The sequence below is a fragment of the Cryptomeria japonica genome, chromosome 4 (assembly GCF_030272615.1).
Source record: "Cryptomeria japonica chromosome 4, Sugi_1.0, whole genome shotgun sequence".
Lineage (NCBI taxonomy): Eukaryota > Viridiplantae > Streptophyta > Pinopsida > Cupressales > Cupressaceae > Cryptomeria > Cryptomeria japonica.
The window spans coordinates 583,745,428-583,765,697 of record NC_081408.1 but is presented as its reverse complement, the minus strand read 5'-3'; the positions used below and the strand labels follow the sequence as shown (position 1 = coordinate 583,765,697).

The window sequence follows — 20,270 nt, the reverse complement described above, 5'->3', positions numbered from 1 at the left end:
TATCAAAAACCTCTAAATGTCTCTGTACATCTGTAAGTCTATATTCCGAGAATAACAATCAACACTTTTGTGTCTCTGCAAAACATATTCAGAGACAATCAACACTCTGTATTTCTGCAATGCAACACACAGAAAATATGCTTGATGAATTTACACAATCGAGATGCCTCTGTTACAAAACAAATCCTCACCAGATAACGTTCTGACTCTGTATCATGTCTACCCTGAATATTAAATAGAAATCTGCAAGCAAAGAAGACTCTTTTCTAACACAGATAACCACCACTTTGACTGATATCAAATGATGTCAAAAAGACTTATCAAAATCAGGTATTATAAAACAAGAATGTATACCATTCAATCTGAATTAGATGACAGATTCAATATTCATGTTATTGACCACGCAGTCTGCAAAAATCATCAGGTTCTTCAATAAAATAATGTAAACAACATGAATTATTTTATACCTGAGTCAATTCTCTGCACTTTCTGTATGCATACTGAATCTATATTCTTTAATAATGAAGCATACTTCGATATTCCTCTTACTGCTGATTCAGAAAAACGTCTTTCATTTTCACTGATTTATAAGCTTTATACAGACCGAGAAATTATTTTCAGTTTCTAGGATCTTCACAAGATCCTCCAGTCTTTTTTCAATGTCTCAACAAAAATCATCTCAGATTTATGATCTGTATATAATCATATCCTATGCTATTATCTTTTGTCTTAGAATAATTTATTTTTCCATACCTCAATAGCCAACCAAATCTCTCACCACCATTCTCCCAAATCGCTGAATATAATTGTCCAGAAATGATGGTTAGGAGTAAGTTACGTATGGGTGGAAGAACTACCTGAGGTAGTTACAACTGCATTAAAAAAATGACTAGAACTTCTTTTACGCTAAGTTCATATAGAAGTTCTATTGATATTAACTTGGCATTAATACACAAATTAGTTGTAACTTAGTTACAACTGTCTAAACCATCATCTCAATGATTTGCCAAGATATTATTAAATACCAAACACAAATACCATGAATTCAAACATTTTCAAAAACAACGTAAAGTCGAAAAAGCATACCGAACACAGATCTGTCCAAGACAAAATTCTTTCCCCAGCGACTAGGATCAGCAATATGATATCTTCAAAATGAATACGTGCAACACTGAGAAGACCATTTCTAAAAGGAAAGGAAGGTATAACATTCTGCACATGCCTTCCTGTTCTGATTTATCATTGTAACATTCTGCACATGCCAATGGTATATATATAAACACATTCTTCCTGTTCCGATTTATCATTGTCTTGTATAAATCTGATCTGGGTACATTATGACATCAATGATAAATCATGCCAACAGAATGGAGGAGACATTAAAGTGGATTTTTTCCCGTGGGTTTTCTGACTTTAAACCCACTACCTATTCTATGTGTGTGTGTGTATTCATTTGTCTGATGTCTCTTATTATTAAGTTCCTGCCCTAATTGTGAATCTCAAAATTTCTATAAGGTATCTGTGAGAAATTCATTCATGTGTGCTTTGAATAGTATAAAGATCCAGGGTTCTTCCCAAGTATCAAGATGAGGTATGCTATACTGCAAGGTTTGAGGTGCATTAGGCCAAATTTCATGACCCAAAAACTTAAGGGTATGAACAGATTAAGAAAGAGGCAAGCATGTGAAATTCGATACTTTCAAATGGAGGAAATATTAGAGCTCAAAATATATTAGAGGTCAGAAGTATAAAAAAATTCCCTGACAATGGGATCTGTTACTTAGGAAAGAATAATCTAAGGATATCATGATGACACTGCCAAGGGAAACCTAGGATCCGTGAGTGGGGTTAAGGAGGCATATTTAGGAATTGAGATGGTCAACCCATGCTCACCTATTCACAAGTCATTGGAAGAGAACCAACAATGAAGTTAGGCAGTGGCTCTCTTGAAAGGGCTTCAAGTTGCTGTACTGAAAATATAGATAATAGAACCAACAATGAAGTTGGGCAGTGGCTCCCTTGGAAGGGCTATGTTGTGACCATTTCACACATCGCCCAATTGCAAATGGGGACCCCCACTTTTTTCTGCTTTCTAGGTTAGTTGTGGAGTCTTTTAGTTATTAGCCTTTCACTTGGAAGAGGTGTAGTACCTTAGGTGGCTAAGAGGTAATCAAGTAAGGTCTCTCTCTTTGGGATGAAGTGAGGTCAGTTTGTTCTCAAGGCTTATGAAATGAATGATTTACACCTTTTGCTTGCAAAATCGGAAATGAGGTACAAATTTGGCTAAGGCAAGTTGATTTTGGAGGTCAAGCATTCTAAGTTTGCATTTTAGAGGACTGTCATTAACCCCTCAAATGTGCGACTTAGCATTTCAACCACTGTCATTGACCCCTAAAAAATGTGACAGAAGCATTCAGGCACTGTCATTGACCCTTGAAATAGTGCTACTTAAGCATTTCCTTAGATTGCCTAGATTAGCATCTTAAGCATTTCCTTTGCCCAGCCAAGGCATTGACAACACTTTCTTTTCCCAGCCAAGGCATTGACACCACTTCTTTGCTCAACCAAGGATTGAGTTACTTCCTTTGACACTGGAAATGTGCGACCTGAGGCATAATCACTTCCACTTCTCCCAGCACTGCCGATAGGTGCTGAATCCCAATCACTTCCTTCCATCTCCCCCCATTTCCTTTCCCTACCATTGCCATCTCTCTTTCACCCTTCCATCTTTCCATCTCACTCCGCAGCCCTTCCATCTTCTCTTCCTTCCCTTTGCCACTTTATACTTCCTTCCTTCCACCCCCCTATACCTTCACCACATTCTTCACCTCTCCATCTCCCTTTCCACTTCCATTTCCATCCATCTATTCTTCACCCTCTTGTTGTTGGGTAATTAAGCATTAAGGTAAATTGTGTTAGCATCGGCAGTTAATCCGTTGGTTGTCGGCAGTTGGCACCGAGTAATTGACTGACTCCCAGTCTTTGGACATGCTATTGTAGTCGAACATATTGCAATCATTGTATGTACTGGCTTATTATGAATCAATAAAACACTTGTGAGTTCCATATATTCTGTGTATTGTACTTCTGTCATTTATGCAATGTCTTAACCTGACACCCTACGGGGAAAACATTTGGCGCCGTTGCCGGGGAGTATGGCGATGCCTGTTGTCTGTAGTGAAGAGTCGCTCTACAGGTGCCACGGGTGTGAGTTGGTAACGGCTCAACCAGGCGCTGAGGTCATCATGGAGAGCGCCTGCTTCCATCATTACCTCTTGCATATAACCTGGCACACCCGACACATCCTGCTCCATGGAAGCCCCTGCACTCGCCAAGATACCCGACCCATCTTGCTGAACGGAGGCCGCTCCAGAGTCGGTCCCTGCTGTGGTCTCAACCCTCGGCGGTGTCATAGCTATTGTCACCCGAGGCTGCCCAAAGCTAGGTACTGGCACCGTGGTGACTACGCTGACTGTCCCGAATGACCGTGGCACTGCCAACTGACAGGTCTCCAGGAGAAGCCAAGGAAAAATCGCGAAGGAAGGAGATTACAAGCCAAGGAAAAATTGCGGAGGAAGAAGATTGCACGCCATACATTGCACACCCGCATGCCAAGTACACCGCATGCCACAACCGTACACCGTACTTGACATTTGGAAGGAAGGGCAGCACGTGCAAGAAGGTTAAAAACTCTATAAAAGCAGATTAAGGGAATTAATCAGGAATCAATGGACACAAACAGGAACAAGGCGGATTGGAGAAAACGATTATAGCTGTTAGAAGACAAGTTACAGGGAGGGTGGAAAACTTCAGAATCAAGTGTAGACATAGGCAAGTGAGTTTTTCCATCTGGTGTGCATATTGCAGGCAGCCTCGGGATGAGCAGCAGTCAGAAAAGCAGGAAGCATCGTCCAAAAATTCAGTCTACAAAGGACAAGGAAGAGGTAATAGCAGACAATATTGTGTTCGAGGGTCTTAATGGAACAGACTTCAAGAATTGGTGGGCGAAGACACCTCACGATGACCCGATAAAGAAAAACCTTTGCCAGGCACAGGAACACTGGGCTGTCCAAATGCCAATTTTTTGCATAAAAGATTTTGAGGTGGTTTTGCGTGCCATGATTGGCAACTATGATAGACACCGCCACCAGTCTGTATTTGACTATCAGCACCAACGGATAACTATTTCCTTCACGGCAGGCGAGTTCAGCAGGGTGTTTGGCATATCGGGGTTGAAAGGGAAAAAATCGATACTTCACAGAAAATCACTCCAGAAAACCATGCCACCTTGCTACAGTTGATGTTGAGGGATAACCTCACGCAAGGAGAAAAAGATAGCCTCAAAAGTGCAGGCAAGAGTAGGGGGGTCAAGAAAACATTTTTGGCTAAGGGAGTATGGCGATGCCTATTGTCCATAGTGAAGAGTTGCCTTACAGGTGCCAGCTGCGCGTCTGACATAGCTATCGCACAAATAGTGTTGATGAATGGGCTGCACAATGGGGTGGTGTATGATTGGGCATCACTGCTGGTGGATAGGATGGACAAGTTCATGACTCTACAGTACAAGAAATTTTACATGCCGCATCACACCATTGGGTTATTTCTCGATGCAGTCTGCACGCAGATCACCCCAGGCTCATAGCCATTGGAGCCACAAGGTCGTGTTGCACCGGACCAGCTGCCTATATTCTACTGGTTGCACTTGGATGTCTTGGCACATGGCGCGGAGGCACGTCTGGGCACAAAAAGGAAGAAGCCCACCATGTCAGAAACAGAGTCCGACACAGAAGAGTCTGACGTAGAGGAGGATGCTGATAGCGGCAAGGAGGAATCCGCAGACACCTCCTAGATGAGTGGAGGGAGCTTTCGGTTGGCAGGTAGAGGGGGTGACCAGTTGCTTGAAGAGGAGGTAGTGGAATCGACAGGTACAGAAGGTTCCGTTCTAGCATCGCACCAGGCTCGGGTCCACTTTACACCAGCACGCTTACCGGAGACTTGTCAGTTGGCGGTGCCACGGTCATTCGGGACAGTCAGCGTAGTCACCACGGTGCTAGTACCTAGCTTTGGGCAGCCTTGGGTGACGATAGCTATGACACCGCCGAGGGTTGAGACCAGAGCAAGGACCGACTCTGGAGCGACCTTTGTTCAGCAGGATGGGTCGGGTATCTTGGTGAGTGCAGGGCTTCCATGGAGCAGGATGTGCCAGGTGTGCCAGGTTATATGTAGGAGGTAATGATGGAAACAGGCGCTCTCCATGATGACCTCAGCGCCTGGTTGAGCCGTTACCAGCTCACACCCATGGCACCTGTAGGGGAGGCCACTCTATCTCCAAGTAGGGAGATGCATTCCTTGGATATCATTGATCTGGAGGAAGGGAGTTCTCCGAGCAATAGGGTGCTTCAGAGGGCTGTGTCACCCCCGGCGGATGTAGTAACCAGTTTTTATAGAGAGGAGGTGGTGCCTGTGGGAGTACAGCAGGGTACGAGAGAATTTGAGCAGTTCATTGCCGAGATGACTCTAGGAGCCCAGCGGCTTGTGTCATCTGCCAGACTCCAAGAGGATGCCGCCATGGTCGAGGGGATGGAGAGGTTGTTGACCTTTGCCCACACTGGATGCAGAGAGGAGTTTGGGAGCTGTTTTGAGTCTGCCGGGTGGCTTGAGACGGAGAACCTGGCGATGCTGGAGGCTTGGCGCCTCATTGAGGGGGTTGGTGAGACCTGGATGTAGTCCTTGTTGAGAGAGGTGGAGTAGGCCTTCTGCGAAGGCTATCTTGAGCTCCAGAGGACACAACACATGGCATCCACAGCTGAGGCCTTGCGCGTAGCAGCAGTGATAGCTCGGGAGGAGCTGACTGCCAGGTTTCGGGAGGTTCAGGCTACCATGGCACAGACTCGGACAACGATGGACATTCTAGTGGTAGATAAGTTTGCCTTGGTTATGCAGCTGGAAGAGGAAAGGGCATCCAGAGAGCAGTTGGAGACTCGATTGGTCAGTGCACTGGAGAGCATGGACAAGAAGGATAAGGAGGTGTTGGAGGCCGCCTATATGGTGAAGACTGCAATGGAGCGGCAGATGGTGGCAGAATGGGATCTGAAGAGGAGGACGAAGCAAGTGTACGAGCTACATGGGCGATTGGCATCCACCGCTACCCCACCACTGACGCCTTCTTCATCAGGGACGCCCTCTGCACTCTCTTAGTTGTTGTTTTGGGTTTCGGTTTTGCTTGTCCATCATTCCCATTTTGGTTGTCTGTCGTCCGAAGACGACATTTCTTTTTGGGGGGGATGATGTTGTCGGGTAATTAAGCATGAAGGTAAATTGTGTTAGCATCGGCAGTTAACCCGTCAGTTGTCGGTAGTTGGCACTGGGTAACTGACCGACTCCTTTACATTGTATCTGTTCCCAGTCTTTGGACATGCTATTGTAGTCAAACATATTGCGATCATTGTATGTATTGGCTTATTATGAATCAATAAAACACTTGTGAGTTCCATATATTCTGTGTACTATACTTCTGTCGTTTATGCAATGTCTTAACCTGACACCCTATGGGGAAAACACCTCTTTCCTCTCATCCTTCCTTTGACATTCATCCCTTCTACTTCACCTTCTCCCATCCTCCATCTACCCTTCCTTTCACTTCCTTCCATCACCCCCACTTTCTACCTTTCTTCAATCTCTGTTTTCCCCCAACTTCCATCCTTACTCCCTTCCTTTCCACTTCACCTTCCATTCCTATTTCCTTCACTTTCTTTCTTTCCCTTCACCCTTCAACTCCCTACCTTCCACCCATCTTTCTTCTTCCATCCTCATTTTTGTCCTTCCACTGCCATCTCCTTTCACTACCTTTCTCCATCTCCCCTCTCATTACCACCTCACCTACATCTTCCATCCCTTATCCCTCCATCTTCCTTCATCTTTCTTCCTTTATCATCTCCCCTCATTTCCATTCACCTTCCCATTTTCTAACTTCCCATACCTACACCCTTTCTTTCCTTTATCCTTCACCTTCCTTCCTCTCACCTTCACCCACACTTCCTACCTTTATTCTAGTCCTTATACCTCCCACCTTCCTTTCCCATGGTATCCCTTACCCCTTGCTTCCCTTTAGCCTACCCCTTTCAGTACCCACCGTCAAATCCTTTACTACCTCCTACCTTGATCCTATCCTAACCTACCCCCTTAAAACATTCCTTTGCCACGACATCCTTTATCTATTATGACTCCCCACTGGAGCACTTATCCTCCCCACGCATCCCATTTCCTCCCATTCACCCATACCTACCACCTTACCCTCGTGGCTTCTCCTTACCACTCCTTCGCCGCGCATCCCTTCCACCTCATTGCCTTTGACTCCCCTTCACCTCACTACTGTGCCACGCCATTGTTTGGGCCTCACAAAGAAAGGAAGAGAGCGAAAGTATTTTTAAGGCCTTAACAATGCCACTTCACAAACCACCAGCCAGATCTTCATTTCCTATGACTCCCAAAAAAAGCGAATGAACACTTCCTTTGATGATTCGAAAATATGATTTAAGCCTTGTCATTTCCTTTGATGCCTCTAATGCGAGACATAAGAATTCAGCTCTTCCTTTGACTATTCAAAAGAGTGACTTTAACATTTTGAATGACTTCCGATGCCTTGCCAAATCAGCGAATTAAGGACTTCCTTTGCTATGATAAATCAGCGACATAAGAGATGAATCACTTCCTTTGCCATCTTTAATGTGCGACATAAGGTTTTAATCATTTCCTTTGACATGTGAGATGCGCGACTTAAGAGAAAGGTGATTTCCTTTGCCACCCAAGATGTGTGACTTAAGGATCAACTATTGTCATTGCCCCCTAAGATGTGCGGCATGAGGATTTGTTTATTTCCTTTGCTATGCTGAATGTGTGACATAAGGTTTTGAGGTTTCCTTTACTATATCAAATCAGTGACTTAAGGAGGAAACATTTCATTTAAAAGACATGACCATTGGCAATAAAATTATTTTAAATGTCAAGTCGGCTGAGGCAAGGAAGAGGTGTGATTCATGTAAGAGAGGTGCTAAGTTGCATTCCAATATCATTCAAATTTGTTTCAAAGCAATTTAAGGAGCAGATTTGAGTACGAATTGAAGGAGCAGACATAAAAATCAGGTCTTAAGCAATGGAAAATCAGATATGAAGTGATAAAAATCAGACATAAGAACAGAAGTTAGAATATCATTTCATACCACTTTAGCATATATATTAGATTAGAAAGTCGAAAATGGGTGAAATCAATATATGTTAGATATATTTAGTGTGTTTGATTGTATCTCTGTTTGTGTTGCAGGTGGCTGATAAAGAGAGTGAAATGGCAGGCTGCAAGCAACATCAAGGCAAAGAATAGCGATCAACATCAAGCACTCAAGGAAGAAATTTTTCACAATCTTGAATTTCCTCCAAAAATCCAAGAATCATTGTCAGTATAGAAATCCAAGAATCATTGGAAGCTCCAGTATGGAAGTGTCCAAGACAGAAGAGAGTTTCTGAAGAGCAAATCAAAGCTAGAAAATGATGCGATTGGGGAATATCTCCCATCATCACCTCATTCATTGTTCGAGCTTGGAAATGCCGAGTATCAAGAGATATGCCTCATTCATTCACACACTTGTAATGTGTTACAAAGATCAAGCTAGCTGAGGTGGCTCCCAATCATCCACCAATCATATTATTTTAGGATAAGGCGTCCAAGTTCAATGTACCTAACTCGTCCATCAAAGAAGATAACCACCACTTGGGCACAAAGTTTGATGCACTTACCGTTGTCATCTATTGGTCAATTATTCAAGGAAGGACATGTGTCCATTTTAATGTAATCTTATCATTGTTCAAGCATTAAATGCTTGCAATGGGTGTAACGAACCCTAATTAGGGTTTCTATCCTTCAATCTTGGCCATTGATTGTGAATCAATCTGAGCCACTGAATTGTAATGAGAGCACTATATAAGGCTCCACTCTTTCATTTGTAAAGGCTAATAGTAGTAATAGATAGTTAGTAGTTTAAGAATAGATAGCAAGCAGTTAGAGTAGAATAGGAAGAGAAGGCAAAGATTGTTGCCAAGACATTGTTATAAGAAGCATGTAAACTTCATTGAAGATATGGTGAAATTCATATGTTGATTCAGCAATTTGCATGGTCTCTACTTCTCTTTTAATTTTCGTGTTGTTTAGATGAATGGAAGAACTTTGTGCATGATCAATGGTGAAATTCGTATATTCATACTACTGACACCTTGCTGATTGTAAAGTGTCTTGCTTAGTCAATTGGATCCATCTTCAATTGCTACTTCCTCATTGATATGCATCAACTTGATGGTGTCTATGCTTGTAGTGGTGATTTAAAAATCATAAATCTATCCCTAGAAGATCGCACTAGCCTTGCGGAGATGTTCGTTGCATGTCAAAGCAAAGCTTAGTTGAGTTTCACCAAAGATTGTCCATCGCTCTTACATCTCTAGAGTTAGATTAACCTTCTCAAGCCTCATCCTTTTTTCCTTTTTTCCTTTTTTTTCTTGAATCAAGTTAATTTCCACATTCCAGCGATATTCAAAGCATTCAAGATTCAACGCAACTCCACTTTGTGATTCCAGCAATATCACATATACAACTGAGTCTATCCAAGAGCACGTCAAGACCCGACATTCAAGAATCTTGGAGTCGTCCCATTTGATCATGCAGCTTAGCATTTGGGGAGTCTTTGTTCAAGAGAGGATAGAATACTTAGTATTTTATTCTGTGTTGCATAGTGCGTAAAAACACCATCAACATGCTGCAAGTCACTGTACTGAAAATATAGAAGTGAGTGATCGGAGATTCACAAATAGTAATCAATTCCTCGAAAGGAGAAAAGACTACATAATTCTTTAGTGAGATTGTAGAGGAATCTCACTTTTCTATTAGCAGATTGAATGTGGTTGAAATAAAGCACATAAAAGAGAAGGGCACCAAATATTAGACCTTGTGGCTAACAAGGGTGTTGGTTTGTGAAGAGCTATAGGAGGCTTGGATAAGTAATGACTTCCTCCATATCCGAAGGATCTGCAATTTGTATTTGTAGAGGATGGGGTGTCCATGGAAATTGATCTCTATTTTCTACTAGAACTATTTGGAAACTAGTAAATTAAGAAAATAAACTACCATTCTACTTGGGCATCCAAATGACAGTGATAATTGGGAGGAATTAATGAGTTGCTATCAAAGAAATTAAATGCTGAAATGTAAAGATGCAACACAATCACAAGTATTTATCTTGAAAACGCCCTTTAAGGGATGAAAAATAGAGTTGGTAGAGGTAGTTTCTTTTCTATTGGAGTGTACTATTCAAATAGACAAGAAGAGGTGTATTACAGTCTCTGCCAAGTCTATTCTACTTGTTTTTGATACTTCAAAGAGATACAATCCTTTAATTCTCTTTTTCCCCTTTCATTAAAACCATACCCTCGAACCCTTTATATAGCTGTTGATGCTAGAATACCTCCCTTCTATTTCAAAGGGGCCCCTATTGGAAATGGAAGTGGAAGAGTTGACTTTTGTTTTGGATTCTAGCCAGTTTAAAACAAGTACGATTTTAACCTCACAAGTGCAGGTTCAATCCTTATTGCTTTTTTGTTGCTGATCTTTTCATGCTTTCATTTTTTTGAAGTATTTTTCTCCATGAATAATATTTACTCTTAGATCCACAACATGTTTCATGTATAATGCCTAAAAAAGTCATTGGGACAGCATATCACACCTTTAGTAGAGTCACCCAACTTGATGATGAAGGCAAGCCAGTGTTGGTAACTGAAGCTATATAGATTCTAGAATGTATGAGAGAGGAAGTTGAGAGATAGAAACATCATAGAATTTTTAGTTAGGCGGAAGAATCTCCTTGTGGAGGCTGATACTTGGAAAGGAGCATAGATTTCAAAGCATCCAAATTAATAAAAGGGTGGACTATCATTGGAAGATCCTTAGCCAATTAATTTAATTTCATGTAGGCTAAAAGGGTTGGCGCAAGGGAAATAATTTAATAATTTGACTTCAGTTGTCCAAAACTTTAAGTTATATTCATAAAAAGACAACTTATTTTTTATTCTTAAAAAGGTTGATTTAAAAGATGGACAATAAGTGTCACTAAGAATGAGGTCCAAACATAATGCTATTTTAAAAATTTCTTCTATACACTTTTTAAAATGCATTTTGAAGGGAAAAAGGGAAAACAGAAAATAATAATTTATTTCCTCAAAAATATCTATATTAGGATTGGAGGATAGAAAAAGTCATTTTAGCTTATTATTAAAACTCTGATTTTTATTGAGATCTAAAATTGTTCATCTTTCTGCTCTAGGATAAAAACACTTTGGCAAAATAGATTTGAGGACGAAAGACCTCCTATTCATTTGAGTGATTTCAATTAAAAGATTATCAGTGAGCTGAAAAGAGTGATTTTTTTTCAGTTTGTAGTGTTCTGGAGATTTCTAGTTTGTTTGGTTGTTTTGATCATCTTTCTGCCCTAAGACAAAAACTTATTGACAAAAATAGATTTGGGGATAAAATTCCTCCTATTCATTCGAGTGACTCCATTTTGACATTGTTAGTGAGCTGAAAACAGTGGTTTTTTTTTTTCAGTTTGTTGTGTTGTGGAGATTTCTAGTTTGTTTGATTGTTTTGTGTTTCAATTTTGTGTGTTAGTAAGAGCATTTCTAGTTTGAAGAGATTATCAAATATTTATCTGCAATGCAAATCTGGTTTCCATTTTTCAGAGTATTCTTGCTGATCATATCATTTGAGAAGCTATACAAGTTACAAATCAGGTTTGTTGCCAGGAATAATCATTATGTTATGTTGTCATATTATGTTTATGTTGTCGTCGGTAATAATGAGTTACAACAATTAGTTAGTTAGTTGTCCCGAAGGGCAGTTGGACGCGATGGTTGGTTGCACCCCTTCGGGTATTATATATTGCATACCGTTCCTTCTTAGTATCATCATGATAGTTGTATCTAGGTTTAATGTTATAAGCACTTGATGTACATGGACTGTTGAATTAATACAGAGACTGGTTATTTAATATATTTCCATTATGTTATGTGCATTTACTTTCTGCATTTAATTGTTTACTTGTATGTGGCAAACATTTGGCGCCGTTGCCTAGACATACTCGGGAAAGGAAGGAGCGGATGGCGTACGGACACGATGGGCCTACCCGTCGGTGAGATTAACCCAGAGGGCAACGATGTGCAAACAGAACAATCGTCGTTGGGACGCAGAGCGTGATGGCAAGAGGCGAAGGGGATATTGAACCCTGTAATAATCCTGGCACAATGTTGATATAAATTGTGGCCGAAAGGGAAAATAATAAAAATGTTTTTTTTTTTGTGTACATGGTGTGTGCTTGCTATGTACGGAAGTGATTTATGCCAAATATACTAAATAAGGACAAAAATAAAAAGATACAAAGTGACGAATGGGAAGTGGCACAAAGAGCGTTGAATCTTAGACAGCAAATAGAACGAAGGCGTAGGCTAAGGCAGCTTGCTGAAGGACGACCGACCGAGGGGTTGCTCGAAGGGAACCCAGGAGGTGTCACGGAGGTTGCGGAGGCAGACATAGATGGAGAGAATTACACTCTCTACACTGTCGTAGGGTTGCCCGAAGGGAACCTAGGAGTCACGGAGGGTGCCGAAGGAGAACTCTACAGTTCGCCAGAATACCACCGTAGGGTAAGAAGTCGTGAAGAGTTGGTGGAACAAACAAGGCAAAATCTAAACCTGATCAACGCTACCAGAGACCTACTAAAGAACTTGTCCATTTTGGAGGACAACCGGAGGGAGACGATTGAAGGTGACGGTACGACCGACGGTGCCGAGAGAGCACAAGGGTACCGTACGGGAGGCAATTTGTTCGGTTCGGGGTCAACAACCTTCTCCGGAGGACCCACGAGTGGAGGGTCAGGTGCAGGAGGTGGAGGCGGAGGCGGAGGATCACCATGTACAAGCACACAAGGCACCAGAGGAGCGAGACCCAGCAGTGGGATGGCAAGTAAGCAGAAGCTGCCGAAGTTCAACAGCGACAGGAAGAAAGATCTCGTCTGCCATTGCCGCACTTGCGAAACCATATGGTCAGCGAACGGTGTTACCGACCAGGACGAATGGGTAACATAATTTCCAGCATACTTAAGGGGAGTGGCCATCGACTGGTACTCCGATATGGATAACACCAAAGTCGGCACATGGCCCAACTTGAAGAAGGAGTTTGGGATAGAGTTTCGCCTCCTTAGAGACGACAATGAAATAGTAGCCGAAATCTATGGCACAAAGCAGAACAAGAATGAGACCGTCTGAGCCTATAGTCGGCGGCTCAAGGAACTATTGGGGAAAATGGAGAGTCAACCAGCGGATGGGTTGAAAAAGAGATAGTTCGTGGAGGGATTGAAACACTCCATCCGGAAGAAGATGAAAATTGTTCCAACAACCTTGTACGAAGATGCATATAATAGAGCGATGGATCTCGAGATCGAGACCAAGACATCCAAGAAGAAAAAGAAGGATAGCTCGTCCGAGGATGATGACTCTTCCGAGGGAAGCAGCAGCGATGGCGAGTCCGGCAAAAAGGTGCAAGCCCTGCAGAAGGACATGCTGAGGATGATGAAAGAGCTGAAGGTTATGAAGGGAGGTCCGAGCAAGACCGACGAAGGGGAGCTTTGGTGCACGGAATGTAACACAGACGGCCACACGAAAGGCTCTTGCCAAAAGAAGGCCTATTGTGATATATGCCAGTTGATGGGGCATCCCACTAGGGAATGCCCCTGCAACATGAAAACACGAAACCAACAAGTATTGCTTATGCAGAAACAACCAACTACATCGGGCGATACCGACAGCTCCCAGGCGAACAACAATGCAACATTGGGAGGCTACCGAGATAACCGGTGGGGAGGACGAAACAACAATAACAATACAAGGAGCTGGATCCAATACGACTCCAAAGGCCGATCGATGGTACAATGCAGAGCATGCAACCAGTGGGGGCACTTCGCCCGAGACTACTTGAAGGGAGAGGCCACACAATATTTGTGCAAATGGTGCAGACCGGGAGACCACGAAGACGCCACCTGCCCGAAGTCCGGCATCAACTTGCTCAATATCGAGTAAACCAAAGAAGAGGAAGTGTTGGCCATAACCCGCGCCCAAGTCAGACAAGCAATGTGCCTGGACCTAGAGACGGAGAAGCGAAGGGTACGGGAAGCACAGGAAGAAATTGAGAAAGAGATACGAGAAAGGGTGAAGGCGAAGGGTACGGCGAGTACTTCCAGCCGATCGGAGGCGGAGGAGGCTATACTAAATCAAATTTTAAAACTGGAGGTGCCTGTGAAGGTACACGACCTCCTCCAGACGATGCCTCAATTATGAATGGCGTTGCTGAATAATCTCTCCCAACCATGCACCAATACCAACCACCGCACAGATGCTCCTGGGGGGTCTGCAATAGACCCTATGCTATTGGCAGTTAACACTGGAAGGAACCCGACCATTGTGGAGATGGGTATCCTTGGCACCATTCTAACCGATACCATCGTCAATGGTGGATTGGGAGTGAATGTTCTTCCAGAAGAAACCTGGCGGAAGGTGGGAAAGCTGACGCTGTGGCCATCTACATTCAATCTGCTGGGAGTAGATTGACATGGAATCAAACCCATCAGGACACTGATGGGCTAGCAAGTTACCATCGGGACGCAACCCTTCATACTGGACTTCGTGGTAATCCCACTAAAGAAAAAAGGGTATGATGCGATCTTAGGGAGAGGGTGGCTGGTGGCAGCCAAGGCCACCCACAACTGGAAGAAGAACACTCTGTCTATGGAGAATGGAGGAAGGAAGTTTATCATAGACCTTGGGACCCAGTTGGTTAGTGAGGAACTGGCATCATCTTCGGAATCGAAGGGTGAAGGAGAAGGCGACCTGAGGGATGAAGGACGGGGTTGCAGGGAGCCCAACGACGAAGGGATTCTCAAACTAGGATAGTGCTCCGAGGATGAGACGGGGTCATTGAATAGGCTCTTCCACTAGCAGATGGAGGATTACGAAATGTTCCAGAGCTACAGGTTCGAAGTAGAGGAACCAGAGCAAGCAACAGAGGAGGTGTACCTGTCGGAATACAGAGAATATTGGAAGGGATACGCCCCAAACCTCGCTAACATAGATAATCCCAAGATCATTCGTGTCGGCAATGATTGGAACCTCGTGTGGAAGGCCGCAACCTTCAAAATCTTTATTATTCTTCTTCTGCTTATATACGGGAAGGAGATCGTGGTTCCTGTAGAATTTATGGTTCCAGGTCTTTGGATGGCCATTGAAAATAAACTTGCCATCAACGGGTCCAAATTGAAACCCTACCACGAGAAGCGCGCAGGGGACCCGAGAGGTCGGAAGGACACCCGAGAGTCCGGAGGGGGACCTGAGAGGCCGGACACGCGACTCGACCGACACGGGACCAAAGCAGGAGACTCTTGGGCGAGGCAAACCGAGAAAGGGCAATCCCAGAGGCACGGGACCCAAGCCGAAGACTAGATTAGGGATTTAAGAAAAAAAGAAAAAGAAAAAAAAAAAAATTGAAAATTTTTTTTGAAAAAGAAAAAATCTTTGAAAGTGGCGGACAGTGGAACCACCGTGGTGAGACCACCGGGCGGTGGAACCACTGTATGGTGAGACTACCGTGCGGTGGAACCACCGTACGTTGGACCACATGCCGTGGAACCACTATACGGTGGACCACTGATGACGGAGGACACCTGCGGTGGAATACCACCGTACAGTGGACCCCTGTACGGTTGAACTACGTTGGGCGTGCGGAAGGAGGACCGTACGGTGTGGACGGTTGGTCATGTCCGTACGGTGTGATCCGTACGATGGAGGGGTGACTATATGGTAAGGAGGGTGTTGACCACACGGGAAGGTGGCCGTACGATTGGAGGTGTCAGTGCTGTTGTTGACTGTACGGGGAGGTTGTATGGCCGGGGTGCCATCGGGGACATTACAGTGGAAAAAAAAAACGACGACCAGATTGAAAAATCATTCGATGACATCTGGAGCCAGGACACTGAAAATATTAGAGTGGAGAAGAACGGTTTTGGCATCTTAAAATATCATAGAAATGATGTGTGCCATGGACTTCCGTGTGGTTTTGAAGGTTGTAAATTGGTGTTGGTGGTGGGGGCGCTGCCCCTCAACCCTGCCTTGTACTGCGACAGGGAGCACACCTGGGGCGCTGCCCCAAGACCCTGCGAGGAGTACTGCCCCTCGACCTCACTGGGGCACTGCCCTAGACCCCGCTGGGGGCATTGCCCCCAGACCTCCAGTTTATTTTTGAGCTACAATACACTTTTTGAGTTGGGCGAAGGGCATCAGAGAAGGCAAGGTAAGTGTTGGCTTGTCCTGTACTGTGAGAAAGAAGCCTGAAGCTAAGTAGTGGCAGGGAAGTCATAAGCCGTAGAGGGAGACGGATTTGGAGGTTGCGAACAAACAGAGTCTGAGGGAAGGCATTGTAGGCACGCGAAGTCATACGGCACCAGGGAGTTATTCAGTTCAGTTATCAACCTTTGGGGAGTGTGATGGAGGATTTGAGGCGTCTCCTAGCCTTTGTGCCAGAGGGTTGTGGCCCTTCCCGACATGAATGGTACGCTTTGAGGAATTCAGAGTATGTCTCGGCTAGACAAGAGGTTGCCTTGGTGGATGCACAAAGGGCTCTGGAGGAGCTGACCACCAGGTTGGAGGCAGGAGTAGCATGAGACTTAGCTCAGCGTACCCAGGAGTTGGATGCTGAGAGGGCAGCGCGTGGCTATCGAGGACAAATTGGCTAGGGAGACAGTATCATTTGAGTAGCAGTTGGTGGAGGCTGAGACTGAAAAGCGTGTTTTGCAGACAAGTTTGGTTTAGGCACAGGAGGACTGTGATGTCAAAGGAAGCACTAATGGTGAAATCCGCACTTGAGCAGCGGATGGTAGCAGAAAAGGGTTTTCAGGCGAGGACGCAGCAGGTGTATGAGTTCCACACTCGACTAGCGTTCGCAGTTCCTATAGTTCTGTACTTTGGTTTTGTTTAATGTCATCTCTATTTTGTATTAAGTCGTCCGGAGACGACTTCTTTTCTTGGGGGGGATGATGTTGCCGGGAATAATCATTATGTTATGTTGTCATATTATGTTTATGTTGTCGTCGGTAATAATGAGTTACGAAATTCAGTTAGTTAGTCGTCCTGAAGGGTAGTTGGACGCGACGGTTGGTCGCACCCCTTCGGGTATTATATATTGCATACCGTTCCTTCTTAGTATCATCATGATAGTCGTATCTGGGTTTAATGTTATAAGCACTTGATGTACATGGATTGTTGAATTAATACAGAGACTGGTTATTTAATATATTTCCATTATGTTCTGTGCATTTACATTCGGCATTTAATCGTTTACCCGTATGTGGCAAACAAGGTTTTGTGTGGTTGAATTGTTTGATCACTGTTAAATTTTGTGTTTGCATCCATATATTCCAAGTCCAACCTAATAGTATTGGGACTGTTGTGAGCTAGGTATGGTATTTATTTGAAAATTGTTCCTATTTCTGACATGGCTGCTTCTTTTGTATAGCAAATCATCATACCTTTGTAGGTTTTCTTGACTATTCCGGTGGTTGTTTTTGCATTTGTACTGTTTCTGGGTATTAATATCACTATTGGAGCTTGCATATTCAGGCCATATTGGAACTGTGAATAAAGGTTGAATTTGCATATTTGGCTGTTGTACTGTCATTTCTGAGTGTGGCAATCATGAATGACAGTGCTATAGTAGATATAGTTTACTAGGCTGTTTACCAAGATGCACCATATTATTTAAATCTCAAATCAGTTATTCTCTAGACTATACCAACACTAGCTATTTGCCAAATTTGTGAGTTCATTTCTGTGCATTGCTGTTAATATCATTTCCGCATAATGTTTACATTTTATATCAGCTTAGGTAATATTTTTCTATTTCTATTGTTCTCATTTTGTTATGTAATCTTCAATGTGGTCTACTGCTAGAAATAATTAAGACTAGTAGAAGATTTCATGTTGTATGGAAGGCTATGCTGCTAAGACATTAGTTTGTTGTAATATTCAGTGGTTCTTTTCTAGCTTGTAGAATAGATTTGTAAGTTTGGAAGGCTCTGCCATCAAGCCATTAGTTTATCAATTTCATTTCTAGCTATTGGATGCATTGTAGAGGTTTGGGGCTTGCCGCTAGTAAATTAGTGTCCCAACCATCGTATGCTCTCAACTTTCTTGAATTATGATCTTGGTGATTAAAAAGTGTCAGTGTTTATGCAATTCGTCATAAAATTGTTAAAATTAAAAAGGAAAGATCTAGTTCAAGACATTACATGCCAAACTCAAAATTTCACATGCGGTGGTAAAGAATGAAATATGCTCATCTAGATGTTTCTTGCCATCACCATATAAATTTGGAAAGTTTTGAAGTAGGAATTTTGAAGTTAATTCAAGAACCCTAAGAATCTAAATCTCTAAAAAGTCCTTGTAAATTCAAATCATGCAACTTGAATGTGATAGCTGAAAATTGCAGTATTGTATATGAAGTGATCAAATATTATGTGAATCCACAATAATGACTACTGCTAAGCAAAAATGACTGCTGAAATGACTGATTCCATTATAAATTTAGTGAAATGTTGTTTGGAAAAAGACTTTTAGACCCTACTGTTTGCTAATACTTGGAGAATTAGAAAATGAAGTCATTGCTGATATGATGATAAAAATCAATAAAATTTGATGTGAAAATCCTGTCATAGATGAAATTTTTTCATAAATAACATAAATATACTTACTGCTGTATTCTACAGCCTGCTTGATGTAGTCTGATCTACTGTTATTTGTTTACAAAATGCAAAAAGAAGGAACTCATTATTTAATTTTCTGCCTTCTGCTTTATGACATTTGCTATTTATAGATAGGTTTATTTGCCCTCCTTGTATTGTTGATCACCCCACTATATATAGGTATCATGCCTTATAAATAGACACATCCCCTTTTAGCTTGGTCAGTGTTGCATTAATAGACATTCATGTCCTAAACAGAAGATCTGTTGATGTCCATACATATGGGTGCATCTATACATTGAATTCATATGCCCTTTATTACTTTTCAATTCCGTATGATAGGCACACATCTATACACAATATTTTAAAAGTTGATTTTTGAAACCAGAAACCTTTTATAGAGGTGCATCCCTCAACATGCAAGTCCAAGATTTCGATCTTTGAATGTCTTCCTCCTTATGATGCTCTTATATACAACATTTCAAGCTTTGATTTTTCTTTACTTGGGGATACACCTCTATTAAGCATTTTAAACTCAATTTTTGTTTACTTAGGGCCTTCGTTTAGTAAATTGTTTTACAATTTTGGCATAGGACCCCCTTTCTAGGAACACACTTTATCTTGTTCTTAACAATTTTATGATTTTGAAATTTTCCTATTGTAAAGGGGTGCACCTCAATGATCCTTTTTTCTATTTGCCAATTTTGCCTCATATAGTGTGCTCTTGTACAAGCAAAAAAGTGTACTTCCCAATGTGCACTTGTCAATGCAAACCCAGTGTCATCTTTGAAAGTCAAATTTCTTCATAAAAGTTCTCATTTAGTATGAGTCTCAGAATTTGTAACTTGCATCCCAAATCTCTTTGTACAAGTGTACACTTGTCTTCTTGTGTTTGTCATTCTTTGTGATTTTGAAGTTGGAAATCAAATTCCTTTATTGAGGTGTGTTGATGTTTTTTTTAGACACATGCGAACATAGAATTAAATACTGTAAGTATCTTATCCTCTCTTGAACAAAATCTCTCAAGTGCTGAAGATTAGCTTAAGGATCACTTGAGAAGACTCCAAGGTTCATGAATGTAGGGTCACTACGTGTGGATAAGCTCATTGGTTTGATCATTTGATGTGATTATGCTGGAATCACAAGGGGACTTACATTTGAATGCCTGAATGCTTGATTTGTTGGAACTTAGATAATCTGGTGTTACAATCTGGTGATGCTTTTCAGTCCTAAACTAGCTCAAGTTTGAAAAAATGGCAAAAGGAAAGGGTTGAGAGAGTCTATTCCAATCCTAAGAATGTAGGAAGATGAGTGAATGATTAGATGAAATCCTACTGAGCGAGGTCTCACCATCAAACTGAACAATTTGACACAAGCTCAATGCAATCTTCTAAG

At 42.4% G+C, this 20,270-nt stretch overlaps 1 protein-coding gene across 1 annotated transcript in view; it reads left to right on the top strand.

The window, feature by feature from the left end:
* LOC131076265 (pyruvate kinase isozyme G, chloroplastic) overlaps nucleotides 1-20,270 on the top strand; it is a 186,316-nt gene that overhangs the window by 55,965 nt on the left and 110,081 nt on the right. The gene's annotated exons all lie outside the window — the stretch shown is intronic.